Source organism: Penaeus chinensis, chromosome 2, assembly GCF_019202785.1.
Source record: "Penaeus chinensis breed Huanghai No. 1 chromosome 2, ASM1920278v2, whole genome shotgun sequence".
NCBI classification, from domain to species: domain Eukaryota; kingdom Metazoa; phylum Arthropoda; class Malacostraca; order Decapoda; family Penaeidae; genus Penaeus; species Penaeus chinensis.
In genome coordinates, this window is record NC_061820.1 from 39,777,037 (window position 1) to 39,793,224 (window position 16,188).

General features: G+C 31.1%; 1 long non-coding RNA gene across 1 annotated transcript in view; it reads right to left on the reverse strand.

Annotated features, from left to right (window-relative positions):
* Positions 1-5,661: 5,661 nt before the first annotated feature.
* Positions 5,662-16,188, reverse strand: part of LOC125033889 — a 10,599-nt gene continuing 72 nt past the window's right edge. Inside the window, exons 1-2 of the long non-coding RNA XR_007115633.1 lie at positions 12,348-16,188; positions 5,662-12,130 (exon numbers count right to left, since the gene is read on the reverse strand). The exon at positions 12,348-16,188 is cut by the window's right edge and continues 72 nt beyond it. This is a non-coding gene — a long non-coding RNA (uncharacterized LOC125033889). The remainder of the gene's footprint in view (positions 12,131-12,347) is intronic.

The following is a 16,188-nucleotide window of genomic DNA, read 5'->3' on the forward strand; positions in this document are numbered from 1 at the left end:
TTCAGTGTATTATTCATGTCTTCCATTTACCCTTTCATTTTTTACTTTTGGATTTTCTTTAATTTACCCCGAGTGTCATCTATACCTTTCACGTTTTCTATCTTTACCTTTCATTTAATTTAAGCTTTTTCTTTTTATATATTCTGCTTAATCTTTCGTTTTAATTTCCATATTATTATTACTTTCCACATTTTATCCGGTCTCTCTGCCATACCTTTCATTTAATCATTCATTTTCTTCATTTTCCCTTCCTCTCTCTAGTATCATACATAACTTTCACTCTGTCTTCCATATTTTATTTTACTTTACTTAGTATGTTACGAAAATTTATTACTTAACTTTTAAATCTTTTCTTTACTCGCTTAACCTTTCGTTTACATATTATTTCCCTTTTTTTTTTTTTTTTTTTTTTTTTACATTATGCTTAACCAATTTCTTATTTTTACGTTACTCTATAAAATGTCCTTTTACTTTACTTTTCAAGTTTGTTTTTTTCCGTACTCTATTCCTTTCACTTAACCTTTCCCCTTCTTATTCATACCTTCTTCTTCATCCAGCCTCTTGTTAAACTTTTCAATATATTAATTCGCTATCAATACCTTTCACCTAGTCTTTAATATCTTATTTTGACTTTAATATCCCAACTGTGTCATCAGTCATTTAGCTTAAAATTTCCTTGTTTATTCAATTTAAATACATGTCATCGTTCTTTCTATATTTTGGTGAACCTAAATACCGTTAATACCTTTCCCTTGATATTATCTACTGCTTCATCAGGGCATACAGATGTATACCCTGATGAAGCAGTAAATGCAAAAAGGCCTTCCGCATATTCGTGTTTTCCTGTACTTCCCTTCATTGTTCTATTTGCAATTTGTTCGACATGAATTCCACAGACAATTGTCGTTTATACACAGTTCAAGTCAGCGTGTGTATTAAAACTGTCAGTTAGCCTTTAATCTTTACATAATTTAGCGTTTTATTTCTTTCGTTACTCTGTTCAATTTGTCATCCATATCATCTATATTTTTCATTTAACCTTTCATTTTCTCATTTTTACATTGCCAATTATCCATACCTTTCGCTTAACTCTTCATTTCATTCAAATTTACATTACTACATACTGTGTCACCAACACCTTTCATTCAACCTTTCGTTTTCAGTCTTCCATCATAGTTTTATGTTATTTTTCCATATTTCATTCAAACCTTTATTTTTTCCACATTGCTCTACTCGTCAACTATACTTCAGATTTAACCTTTTCTTTTTCCTTACTGCGCCCAGCATTACATGCATACATTTGATTTAACTTTTCATATTCTTATTCATACTTTACCCCATACCAGCCTTTTACCCAAACCTTTATTTTATCTCATCATTTAATTATTTTATCTTTCAATAATTTCCTTTTACTTTTTCGTTATTATTCATTCTTTTATCCAGTCATCAATCTTTCATTTGACCATTCAATTTCTCATTTTTACATTTCCCTTATCACCGTGTCATCCATTCCATTCGCTTAACATTTCATTTTTCTAAAATTTACGTTACTACATATTGTGTCACCAACACCTTTCACTCAACCTTTCGTCTTCTATTTCCCTTACTCTGAAAATGCGTAATTTTTCGTAGTCCCATTTTTATATTATTCTTCAAAGTGTTTCATCCAAATCCTTTACTTTTTCTTTACGTCCCTCTACTCGTTGTGAAACCATACTTTTCATTTTATCTTGCAGTTTTCCTTACTCTGCCCAGCAGTACATGCACACTTTCAATTTAACTTTCTTATTTAATCTTTACCCTACCCAGTGTTTTACCTGTACCTTTCTTTTTTCTCATTCTTACATTTCTTCACCTTTCACCACCTTAATTTTCTTTTACCTTAGTATTTCACCTTTTCCTCCACCTTTCATTTCCCTTGTTCTACCCTTAACTAAACATTTAATTTCATTATTTTTCCGTCCTTTATCCAGTCATCCATACCTTTCATTTGACCTTGCATGTTCTCATGTTTACTTCATTCTGTCCAGTTTTGTCATCCGAACCTTTCATGTTCTTAATTTTACATTTCTTTAACCAGTATGTCTTCTATACCCTTTTTTAAATCGTTAATCTACTTCTTTTATCCAGTAATCCATACCTTTCATATTCTCATTTTTACTTAATTCTGTCTAGTCTTGTCATCCTAACCGCTCATGCTCTTAGTTATACATTTCTTTAACTAGTATGTCTGTCTTAGTTATTTACATCATTCATCTGCTTATTCTTACTGAAGTGCCCAGTGTGTTTGTCATACTTTTCATTTAACCTTCCATACCACTTTGTTTTTAGAAGCCAGTGTGTCACACATGTATTTTTTTTTTTTTTTTTTTTTTTTTTTGTACTCAGCTAATTCAGTTTATTACTTATGTTTGCTTCTGCCCAATGCCATGTATGTCTTATTTGACCTTACATTTCATTACTTATCGAACTACGCCATCGGTACTTACCTTTTTATTTTTGGATTTTGATTATTTTTCGCCTAGTAAGCTCAATATATTGTACATTTATTTCATTTACTCGTATTTTAGCGTTGTTCTACCCATGTGTCATCCATTCATTTTCGTGTTTGTTTTCTACAGTGTCAGTCATACATTTTATTTAACCTTTCATTTTCTTAGATTTTCCTTATTCTACTCCGAGTTTTATCTATGCCTTTCACTTTTTCCATCTATATCTTTCATGTAAGCTTTTCTTTCTTCTTTATTTACCCATTCCGTTCACTCAGTCTTTCATTGTAATATTTGTACCTTATTTTATGTCTCTCTTGATGTCATTCATACCTTTCATACTTTAATTTTGCTTTACATAGTATGTTACCAAAATGTATTACTTAACCTTTATCTCTCCATTGTCTCACTCATACCTTTCCCTTAATTTTCAGTTTGCTTAGTTTTGCATTTCCATACCTTCCACCCAACTTTCATTATCTTATTTTCACTTTAATAGCTCAACTTTGTCATCAGTCGTTCAGATTAAATTTTCCATTCTAAATTTTATTTTAATGAATATCGTGTATTTTATATTTTGGTAAACCTATTAAACTCATAATACCTTTCGCTTCATTTTTATCTCAATTATGCGTTATTCTAATCAGTGTGCGTATTGAAACTGTCACTAAACCTTTAATATTCTTATTTTTTCTTAATCTGTACATACATTAACCTTTAATTTATTTCGTTATTTTGTTCACTTGGCCATCATCTATACTTTTCATTTAACCTTTCATTTTCTCATTTTTTAAGTTGCTCTAAGCAGCCAGTTATCCATAACTTTTACTTAACCTTTCACTTTAATCAAATTACATTACTGCACATTGTGTAACCAACACCTTTCATTCAGCCTTTCGTTTTCAGTCTTTTATCATATTTTTACGTTAATCTTTTTAGTGTTTCATTCAAACCTTTATTTTTTTCCATATTGCTCTACTCGTCGACTATACCTTCTATTTAAACTTTCATTTTTCCTTACTCTGCCCAGTATTGCATGCATACATCTAACTTTTCATATTCTTATTTATTCTTTACCCTATCCAGGATTTTACCCAAACATTTCTGTTTTCTCAAGACTACTCCTTCTCACTAATTTATTTTCCTTTTACCTCAGTCTTTCACCTTTCATTTCCCTCTTTTATTCACTGTCATCCATATGTTTCATTTGATCTTTCATATTTTCGTTTCTACTCCATTCTGTAGTCACGTCAACCATACCTTTCACTTCACCTTCCATATTATTAATTCTCCGTTTCTTTAACTAGTATGTCAGCCATACATTTCTTTAAATCGTTCATCTACTTATTTTTTACTTTACGCTACCCACAGTGTCAGCTATACCTTATACATTCTACTAATTGCGATATCCATTACTTTTACTAATCTCTCATTTTCTTATCTATGCCTTTCATTACTCTTTATTCCATCCACACCTTTCATTTAACCTCTCATTTTACGTTAATTTACCCGCTTTGTCATCCATACCTTCCACTTAACCTTTCATTTATTCTACCCAGTACATTATTAATACATTTTACTTCGCCTTTCGTTTCCTCAATATCATCCATGCCTTTCATGTAACCTTTCATCTTATTTTTACATTATTCTTCCTTGAGTTTTATTCATATCTTTTATTTTACTTTTCTTTCCCTTTTTCCCTCTTCCCAACATGATACGCACATTTTGATTTAAGATTTAATTTAATTTATTTATATATATATATATATATTTTTTTTTTTGTTATTCTTTACTTTACCCAGTATTTCCTCCCTATCTTTCACGTATTGATTTTTTTTATTTTTACCTTTCACCCCTTCCATGTTCTTTTTCCTTATTCTACTTTTCACCCTCTTCCCCATTCTGCCCTTTATGTCAACCTATCATTTTCATCCATACCTTTCACAAAACCTTCCATTTTTGATTTTTCCTTTCTCTATACACTCTCACTCAAACTTTTCACTTTTTCAATTTTACCTTACTCTGCCTAGCATGGTAAGTAAGCATTTAGTTTAACTTTTCATTTTCTTGTTAATACCATTCATTACCCTTTGTTTCATCCAAAACTTTTATTTAACCTCTCATTGTTCTTATCTTATGTTACTTTGCTTCCATTTAAAAAATCATTTCTGTACCATGACTTATTCTGCCAAGTGTATCATCTAGGACTTATATTTCACTTTCATTTATATTTATATTATTAGACCTTCACCCCTCCAAAATACTTTCCCTCATTCTACCCAGTCTATCACTCTTACCTTTGACTCTTTTTTATCCATTCTTCCCAGCATGTCCTTTCATTTTCATCCATGCCTTTCACCTAAACCTTCCACTTCGTATTTTTCTCTACTCTATCCACTGCCATCACTTGACCTTTCACATTCTCATTTTTACTTTCTTCTTTACTATGTCTAGTTTATCAGCCGTTTTTTTTAATAAATCTTTAATTTTCCAAGCTCTACATTTATTTCATTAGTATATCAGCCACACCTTTTATTTGACCATGCATTTAACCTTTCTCTACCTAGTGTGTCATCCATACCATTTTTTTTTTTTTTTTCGCCACATCCACCTTAATCCTTTATTTCCATATTTATACTATATTTTACCAAAATTATCATTTAAAACTTTCACTTAACATTAATTCTCTAATATTTACTTTGTGATACCCTGTATGTTATTGATACCTTTCACTCAATCTTTCGTTTTCTCATTTATACCAGTGTACCTTTAAAACCATTCACTTAACCTTTCATTTTCTTATATATACCTTATTCTAGTGAGTCACCTACACCTTAACTTTTTTTTTTTTTTTTTTTACTCTGGCCATCGTATCATTCATGCCATTCATTTAATCTTTCATTCTCTCTTTTCATTTTATATCCTGTGTCATTCATTTTTTTTTTTTTTTTTTTATTCCATACCTTTAATTCTTTATTAATTTTACATGATTTTACATTGTGTCATCAATACCTTTCACTCAACCTTTCGTTTTCTTCTATTTTCCTTACCCTATCCAACGTGTCATATATTCTTCCATGTAGCCTTTTAACATTTCATGTTTACATTACTCTTCCTAGTGTTTCATTCAAACCTTTCATTTTATTTATTTATTTTATTACTGTACTCGCTGAGTCAAACATACCTTTCATTTAAGCTTTCATTTTGCGTTACTCTGCCATGTAAACATTTAGTTTCGCATTTCATTTTCTTATTTATTAGTTGCTCTACCCAGTGTTTCATCCCTACCTTTCACCCAACCTATAATTTTCTCATTTATACATTATTCTACCTTTTACACCTTCACCCTTTCTTTTTCTTTTTTTCTTTTTTCTTATTCTACCTGATGTATTATCCATAGCTTTCACTCTTCCCCTTATACTGTTGAGTATGTCAGCCTACCTTTCACCCAACCTATCATTTTCTCATTTATACCTTATTCTACCTTTTACACCTTCACCCTTTCATTTTGTTTTCTTTTTCTTATTACACCTAGTATATTATCCATAGCTTTCACTCTTCTCCTTATACTGTCGAGTATGTCGGCCTTTTGTTTTCTTATTCAACCTAAAATGTATTCAGTGCCTCTCAATCACCTTTCACTTTCTCATTTTTCCTCACTCTACCCACTGTTATCCATACCTTTCACTTGACCTTTCATATTTTTATTTTTACTGTTTTCAGTATGTCACCAATAGTTTTTTTTTTTTTTGTATCATTTTCTTTTTTCATTTATTTTGTCTAGTTTGCCATCCGTTCCTTTCAATTAACCTTTTATTTTCTTAATTTCTCGTTTCTTTAACCAGTGTGTCAGCAATTCCTTTCATTTAACCGATCATCTGCTTAAATTTTCCTTATTCTACCCAGAGTCATCCATACCCCGTGCTTAACCCTCCCATACAACTTTAATATTTTTACACTGCTCTGGACGTTGTGTCGTAATTAAATATTAATTTTCTGTTTCCTCGCTTACTCTATTCAGTGCATTATCCCTGATCTTTCATTCTCTTATTTACAGCTTTCTTTGCCCTTTGTTTTATCCATTTTAATTTTCTTATTAGTTAATTTTCTTATTTTATACATTACCTATCACCCCCCCCCCCCCCATGTTCTTTTTCCTTATCCTACCCATCTATCACTCTTACCTTTCACTCATTTTCATCATTCTGTCTAATATGCCAACCTTTAATTTTCAAACCTTTCATTTTTATTCATACCTTTTACTAAACTTTTCATTTTCATCCAGACCTTTCACTAAACTTTTCACTTTTATCCAAACCTTTCACCAAACTTTTCATTTTCATCCATACCTTTCACTAAACCTTTCATTTTTATCCAGACCTTTCACTAAATCTTCCATTTCATATTTTTCTTTACTCAAACTACTGGCATTCATACATTTCACTTGACCTTTCATATTCTCATTTTTACTTTACTCTACATGTCACCAGTTGTTTTTTTCGCCTTTATTCTACTTAGTTTGTCATCCGTACTTTTCATTTAACTTTTAATTCTCTAAGTTCTCCATTAATTCAACCTGTATGTCAGCAAAACCTTTCATTCTACCTAGTGTGTCATCCATAATTTTTTTTTCATTTTTTTTTTTTTTTTTTACATTACTGTCACGCACACCTTGCAACTGACTTCTCATTTTTCATTCACCCTTCCTATATTCAGTACCTCATCTTTTCACTTAACCTTTCACCTTTTAATGTACATCTTTTAACCATGCATTTCACTTATACCTTCACATATTATTTAACTTCTCGTTGTCTTAATTTTACGTCATTCTATCCAGCTTGTCATCCACACCTGTCACCTGACCTTCCATATTCTTATTTTTACATTAATTCCCCTTCTGTATCATTGGTACCTTCACCTTAACCTTTAATTTCTTTGTTTACACCATATTCTACCCAAATCATCATTCAAAACTTTCGCTTAACATTTATTCTTTTATCTTTATTTTGTTATACCCTGTATGTTATTGATACCTTTCACTCAACTTTCCATTTTGATTTACTTTACCCTATTTATGCAGTCCATGTAGCCATTCACCTTCTCATTTTTGCATTACTCTTCCCTGTGTTTGATTCAAACCTATTATTTAACCTTTTTCCCCCTTTTTTGAAGTACTCGCTGTATCAACAATACCTTTTACTTAAGCCTTACTTTGCTTAGCATGACATGTACACTTTTAATGTAACTTTTAATTTACTTAATAATTACTTGCTATACCCAGTGTTTCAGACTATCTTTCAACCAACCTTTCATTTTCTCATACATTATGCTACCTTTTATCCCTTATATTTCTTATTCTACCCAATGTGTATTCCATACCTTTCAAAAACCTTTCATTTTCTTATTTACTTGACTTCTCATATTCTTTTATCCATTGTTATCCATAGCTTTCACTTGACTTTTCATATTCGTATTTTTACTGTACTTAGTATGTCACCGGTAGCCAGTGTCATCCATACTTTATGCTTAACCTTCCATACCATTGGTACATTGCAGTTGTGTCGTAATTAAACTTTCATTTTTTGTTTCCCCGTTTCTTCTTGTCAGTGCATCATCCATACCTTTCACTTAACCTTTCATTTTCCTATTCATAACATTCCTTGCCCTTTGTCATCCATCTAATCCATATTTGTCAATTAACCTTTCATCTTCCCATTTCTACATTGCTTTTTTTTTTTTTTTACATTGCCAATTGTAACATCCATGCCTTTCCTTTTATATTTGTTTACATTACTTAACCAATTGTGTTTCCCATACCTTTAGATTTAATGCATCACAATTCCCATTTCAACCCTTCATTCTGTTATTTTCTCCTTTCCTCTTACTCTGCATAGTCTGACATCCATACTTTTTACTTAACTTCTCGTTTTCCAAATTTTACATTACATTTAAAAAATACTGTGCCAAATGCTGCATTTGTATCTTTCACTTTAGTTGTCGTTAACTTTTCCTTTCCTTTTCCTTTTTACAATACATCACACATATATTTTATTTAGTCTCTCCCTATCCATACTTTATTCTACCCAGTATGTTATCTATATCTTTCACTCAGCCTTTCATTTTCATATTTTTTTCCCCTTAAATTCTACTGCGCCATCCATACTCAACCTTTGATTTTTTCAATTTTCCTTACTCTACAAAACTCCACCTTATGTGTTACCCATACTGTATCATATGATTTTATTAATTTACTTAATCTGTCTTCCATACCCTTAACGCAAGCTTCTATTACTCAATTTTTTTTTTCGTATCATTTTTCCTTTGGCATCTGCATTTCATTTAAGGTTCTATTTCCCTCACCCCTCATTAATATTTTTTTCCCGACTCTTACACAATGTATTATTCATACCTCTCATTTAACCTTCATTCTCTATATTTTTTTCTTACTTAATATATTTAATATATATATTTTTATATTCCAGTGTTTCATCTATACCTTTGACTTAACCTTTCATTTTATCGTTTATACCTTATCATACTTTTCACCATCCTTTCATCTTCCTTTTCATTATCCATACCTTTCCCTTAACCTTTAATTTTCTCCCTTATTTCCCTATTCTAACGATAGTGGTATCCATACCTTTTACTTTTTTGTGACACCCGTACTTTATACTTTCCTTCTTACTCTACCCAGCAAGTCATCTTTATTTTTAACTGATCTTCCTTTTAACATTCCCGTACCAAGTGCATCATCCACACCTTTTATGGAACCTTTTATTATCTCACTTTTACAGTACTTTCCACTTAAACTTTCGTTTTCTCGTTTATACACTTTACCCTTTTAATTTTCTCTGCTCTGCCTATTGTGTCATCCATATCTTTTTATTCAACTTTTCATTGTGTCAGTGGTACCTTTCACTTCCTTTTCCTTTTCCAACTATGCCCAGCTTGACACATTCTTTTAATTAAACATTTAATTGTTTTGTTTAAACTATTATGCACCCAGTGTTCCATACACACATTTCACTACAGATTTCATTTTCTCGATTTTACACTACTTAAGCTTTCACCCCTTTCATTTTCTTCTTTTTTCCTCGTATTATTATCCATACCTTTCGTTTGACCTTTCACTTATTATCTCATTTATCATCAGTCTGTTGATAATGCCACACATACCTTTCACATAATATTAGATTTTCTTTTTTTTTTTTCCTGTGACATCTGTACTTTCACTTTCACTTCTTGCTAAACCCGGTAAGTAATCTTTACTTTTCATTTAACTTCATTTTTGCATTCGAATGTCCATTGCATCACGCATGCCTTTCATGTAACCGTTTATTTAATTACATTACTTTAACCAGTGATTCATCCATACCTTTTATTCAGTTTCTCATTTTCGCATTTATATAATACCCTTTCCATGCAGTCATACCATTCATGAAACCTTTCCAAGTTATACATTAAGTCTACTCATTGTGTATAGCAATACCTTTCATTTCATCTTTTATTTTCTTATTTTCATCTTACGCTTCCTTTCACCCCTTTCATTTTTTCCCATATTTTGCCCAGTGGTTAATCCATAGCTTTCCCTTTTCCCACTTTATCTAATATATAAGCTTTCCATTTTCCTTGTGTTACCCAATGTGTATTCCGTGCCTTTCACTAACCTTTCATTGTATTATTTCCTTTCTCTATCCACGGTCATTCATGCCTTTTACTGGACCTTTCATATTCTCATTTTTACTTTACTCAGTCACCTGTGGCTTTTATTGTGTTCTTTACAATCTAGTCTGCCATTCATTCCTTTCACTTAACTTTTTTTTTGTTTCACATTTCTATAGCTGCCACCTTTATCACAATACTCTAGGCAGTAAGTCACCCATTCCTTGCAAAATATTTACTGTACTCAGACTGTTATCCATACCATATATTTGACCTTTCCTCTTATTTCTGTCTTTATTTGTGTTGTGTCTTTCATCCAACCTTTCATATAATCTTACATTACTCTTCCCAGCTTGCCTTCCAACTTAACCTTTCATTTAATTTTATACCTTACCTATGCATTATTTATTTTCACTTAAATCCTTCCATTTTCTTATCTGTCCTTTACCATACCCAATTATACTGTCACCCAACTTTTCCTTTCCTCATTCATACCTTAATCCATCCGTATACTATTAAAAACGTTCACTTAACCTTTTATTTCCTTAGATTTGGCTTACTCTACCCATACATTTCATCTAACAATCTTTTTTTTTTTTTTCATTCATACCTTTCGTTGTCTTATTTACATTGTGTCACATATACATTTCGGTTCACCATTAATTTGTTTTCCTTATTCTACTCATGATTACAGCAGCTATACCTTTCACTATATATTTCGTTTTCTCATTTTTACATTACTTTTCTGCCTTTATCACCTATATCTTACATTTATACTTTGCAATTAACCTCTCGGTTCATCTCTCATTTTCTTTTTTTCTTGTTCTGCTTGCGATCATATCAGCTAAAACTTTCATCACTAAACCTTTCGTTTTATCATTTTTACATTACTTAATCCATACTTTTGATTATTAAACCACTATTGCCATTGTACCCCCTATACCTTTTATTTTTTCCTTTCCTCTTGTATACTTTTCACTTTAGCTTTCATTAACTTTTCGTTTGTCAATACACTACACATACCTTTTACTTTGACTCTCCTTATGTATAGCTTATCCTACTCACTTGTCATCTATACCTTTCATTAAACCTTTCATTAAACCTTTCATGTTTTCTACTTTTCCCTTATATTATCCTGTGACATCCACACTCAACCTCTTATTTTCCTCACTCTACAATACTCAACCCAATGTGTCATCTATACCGTGCATTTAACCCTTCATTTCCCTGAAACATTTATTTTCCTTTCTTGATCTACCCAATAAGTCATCCACATTCACATTTCTACATTACTCTGTTATCCACCCTTTACACTTACGCTTTTATTTTTTAGTATAACATTACCCATTCTACCATCCATGCCTTCAATAAGCCTTTTATATTCTATTTTTATATTTCTAAATCCTTGGTGCCATCCATATATATCACTTAGCTTATAATTTTCTTTATCTACATTGCTCAAATTAATTGCATCAGCTGTATCTTTCCCTTAATCTTTTTGAACTACATTCATTATCTCTCATTTAGCCGTTCAATTTCATTCTTACGTTACTCCACACTTGCCATTCATATCTTTCACTGCATCTATATATTACTTTATATTACTTTACCCAGGGGATTGTCGATACCTTTCATTTCGTTATATATTATATATGTCTTTCATTCAGTATTTTAAGATCCTAATTTGAATTGTTCAGTTCGATTTTATAATATATTTTTGCATTACTCAACCAAATGTGTCATTCATTATTTCAATCTGTCATCCCTACCCTATATGCGACCTTCTATTACTCTGTTTTATATTATTTGTGTATTATTTTACCTGTGTCATTCACATGTCATTTAAAGTTCTAGGTTTCTAGTTCATCATTAGTTTAACATGACCTTATAAAAACACTGTGACACCCATGCTTTTCATTTAATCTAATTGTCCATTTTTCTTTACTTTGCCTTGCATGACATACATAGTTTTCGTTCAACTTTTTTTTTATTCTTGACTCTACCCATGCCTTTCACTTAACCACTCGTTTTCTCGTTTTTACCATTACCCATACCTTTCACGTAACCATTCATTAACCAGTGTTTCTTTTTCATCCATACCTCACATTTAACTTTTATTTTTTTTCAATTTTTCCATTGCTTTTCCTAGCCAACCATACCAATTCCTAAACCTTTCTTACATGTTTTTCGTTCAACCTTTTTTTATTCTTGACTCTACCTATGCCTTTCACTTAACCACTCGTTTTCTCGTTTTTACCATTCACCAACCTTTCGTTTTCTCGTTTTTATATTATTTTATCATTCACCAATCATTCTTTTCTCGTTTTTACATTTTTGCCATTCATCAATCTTTCATTTTCTCATTTTTTACAGTATTTTACCTTTCATTATTTATCTTCATTCTACCCAGTGTACCGTCCATAATTTCTTTTTCCCCTTCTTTGTTGCCTTTGCCATTCATACATTTCACTCTTCATTCTATGTTTACCTATTTTACTTTTTTTCTTACTCTACTCATTTTCTTACCTCTACTTTACTACTTATTTTATCTAGTGTGTTAGCCATGCCTTTCACTAAACCCTTAATTTTCTTGCTTACTTTATCTTGCCAGTTATGCATAATTTTCATTTAATCTCAGTGCATTACCCATACCTTTCACGTAACCATTCATTAACCAGTGTTTCTTTTTCATCCATACCTCACATTTAACTTTTATTTTTTTCTCCATTGTTCCATTGCTTTTCCTAGCCAACCATACCAATTCCTAAACCTTTCTTTTTTTTTTTTTCTACAATAGTATACTCACTATGTTAAATTTTGTCATTCACTCTTTTATGTTCCCAATTTTAAATGTTCAGCCCAGCTTTCGTTAAATTTTTCACTTATTTAATTTCGTATTGTTTGACTCAGCTTGTAGTCTTAAACTTTTAATTTACTGTTATATTCCTTAATGCATTTATCTTCCATACCATTTTTTAACCTTCATTTCCTTTTTCTTTACTATATTACTCAGCCCAGTGTCTTAGCCATACTTTCCATGTATTTTTTCACTATTTTTTTCCACGTAGCCTACTCTTTTCTCATATTCTTTTACTGCTCTGACTTCAGTTACCCTAGTGTGTCATTGATTCACACTTTCATTTTCTAGACGTTGTATGTTAAATAAGCCAGTCATATCTTTCATTATACGTGTGATTTTGTTTGTTTGTTTGTTTGTTTGTTTGTTTTCGTGTTTGACCGTGTCTCCCGTATTCCATTTAACCTTCTAGCTTCTAAACTAAACCATTCAGGTCTTTCATTTTGCCTTCGATACCCGCTTTCAGCCAAACATTTCACTTTAACTGTAATATCTTCGTAATGGTCTAACTAGTATGTCATCCATACCTTTCATTTTTTTTTTTTTTTTTTTTTCATAACCTACCCTCTCAGCCACACTTTCTTTTACTCTCTCATCTATACCATTTACCAGATTTTTCTTTGTTTTTGGATTATCATCCATGACATTTCTTTTTTTTTAATAATCCAGAGGATTTCTGATTTTGTTTTCCTTTTTTACCTCCAATTTATTTCACGTTCTTTCGTTCTCTCCTTTTCTCAACCCAGTTACGCATACGTCCCTTTCACTGACACCGACTTGATACCATGTATAAATATTTCCACAATCTAATCCATACTCTTCACAAACTCGTATTACATTATCGAATATGTCATCCACACCATTTATCTACCTTTCCATTTTTTAATCAAACTCGACCCAGTGACATCCATACCTTTCGTTCAACCTTTTATTTTAAATATTTTTCATATATTCCTGAACCTGATATTTCGTCTATGATTTCCATTAAACTTTCATTCAATTTAGTCAATGCATTATTCAATGTGGTATTCCCTTTCCCAAATATGTCATCCATACTTTATATTTCCACTTCATTCATTTTCGTATTTTTGTATTCTGTCCATACCTTTCCTTTAATCTTTTTGCTTCTTATTTCGTATTAAACACCTTAATTAGTTGTTCAGTCATACCTTCCATTTAATCTTTCTTTTTCCCTTTTCATTGCCTTATTTGTCTTTCATACCTTTCATTATCCAAGTTTATAATTCATACCTAACTTTTCATATTCTTAGATTTATATTTTTCTATTCAATACGCCATCCATACTTTCATTACTCTTTCCAAATCATCTACGAATATCATTTAACCCTTCCTTTTCCTTTTTTTCTGTTACCATATCAAGAATTTGCCTATTTTTCATTTAGATATTTCCTTTTCGATTTTTTGTATCCTTACACCTCTTTTTTTTTTTTTCTTTTTTTCTTTTTTGTCATCCATACCTTTCACTTCATCGTTCATTTCAAACTAAACCTATTATTTTCTCTTTCACTCCTAACTCTGCTAAGTCATCCATACCTTTCATTAAACCTTTCGTTCTTACTCTTACTATACTCAATTTACCATTTATTCATTTCACTTAATCTTTCTTTTATTTTACATTACTCTATCCAACGTGTGACTTTCGCTTTACCTTCCAATTCCCTAAATTTACTTTCTTTTCAATAAACATTTAGTTTCTAATAACTTATTTTCCCCAATGTGTCATCCACACCTTTCATTCAACCTTCCAACTAGTTTTTTTTTTGTTGTTTTTTTTTGTAATACCATTCACTTAAATAATTTCTTAATCAATATTATGTCCCTTGTGATTCTATGGTTCATGCATTTACATTGTATTTACCTTTTTCCACGCTTATTTATATTCATTTTTACACCATTCGGTCTGTCTCACTTATTTACACCTTCTATTACTTTACCCTTTATATTTACCTATTTTGTTTATGCTTTATTTCGTGATTTATCCTATCATTAACCACCCTTTGGATCTAGCACAAACGCAAGCACAGAAACGTGTATACAAGGATGAAAGGGAAAACAGCCACAGTAAGAAATGAAAATAGATCGTGACGTTTCGAACTCTTGACGAGTTCCTCTTCAGACGAATAGTAAACTGAAATTTCGGTCTAAACTTCACCTGAAAAGGAACTCGTGAAGAGTTCGAAACGTCACGATTTATATTAATTTCTCTACTGTGGCTGTTTAAATTTTCTCCTTTTTTTTAAGTTTATTTTTCGTTGTTTATCAATTCAAGTTCAATCTTGCTTAAGGTTAGGCATCACACGTACTAACTTCACACACAGAAACTTAAATTTTACTTTCAATTTCAAAGATTGTAATGCTTAATCTTTTTCCTACCCAATTTTCCCCTTTTGTGTTTACTCTTTTACATTTATTCATTTTCACTTTCATACATTTTCTGTTTCTTTATTTTACACTTATTTTACCCGTTTCGTGTATTCTCTTGTTCATTTCTATTACCTTTATTTTCCCTTATGCACTTCTCCCCTGTTTATCTTCTGCCTTTCATGCGCCTTTTTCTTTCCATTTGTTCTTCAATCTGCTTCTCATACCTACTTTATTTTGTTTTTTATCATTCATACTTATTTCTCCTCTACTCTGCATTTCATATTGACTTCCCCCTTCTTTATTTCATATTTCCTATGCCCTCATTTCACCTTTTATATCTATCTCCCTTTCTATTTTCTGGTTTATTGTGATTATTCCAGTTTCCTTATTTTAATGAACCCTTTCTTTACCCTACGTTTCGTAATTATTTTCCTTCACTCTTATTCCATCTTTCATACTTGTACCTCCTTCCCTTTCTCTATCTTTTCCTATGTTTTATTTTTACATAATTATTCATATCTTCCTTATCTACCTTTATATGTAATTTCCTTTACTCTCCCTTTCGCTGTTTCTCCCCTCTTTCCTAATTTTCCCTTTTTCCTTTATTCGTCCTTTCACACTCGCTTCCCTTTATCTAATTCTCTATTTCCTAATTCCTTTTTTATCCATATTCAGCCTTACACACTTTTTCTTTACTATACCTTTCATACTTATTTCGTGTTTCCTTATTTTACCTTTTAAAACCTTTATTATCTTTAATTTCCTTCTCTTCTCTCATACCTTCTCTCTCTCTCT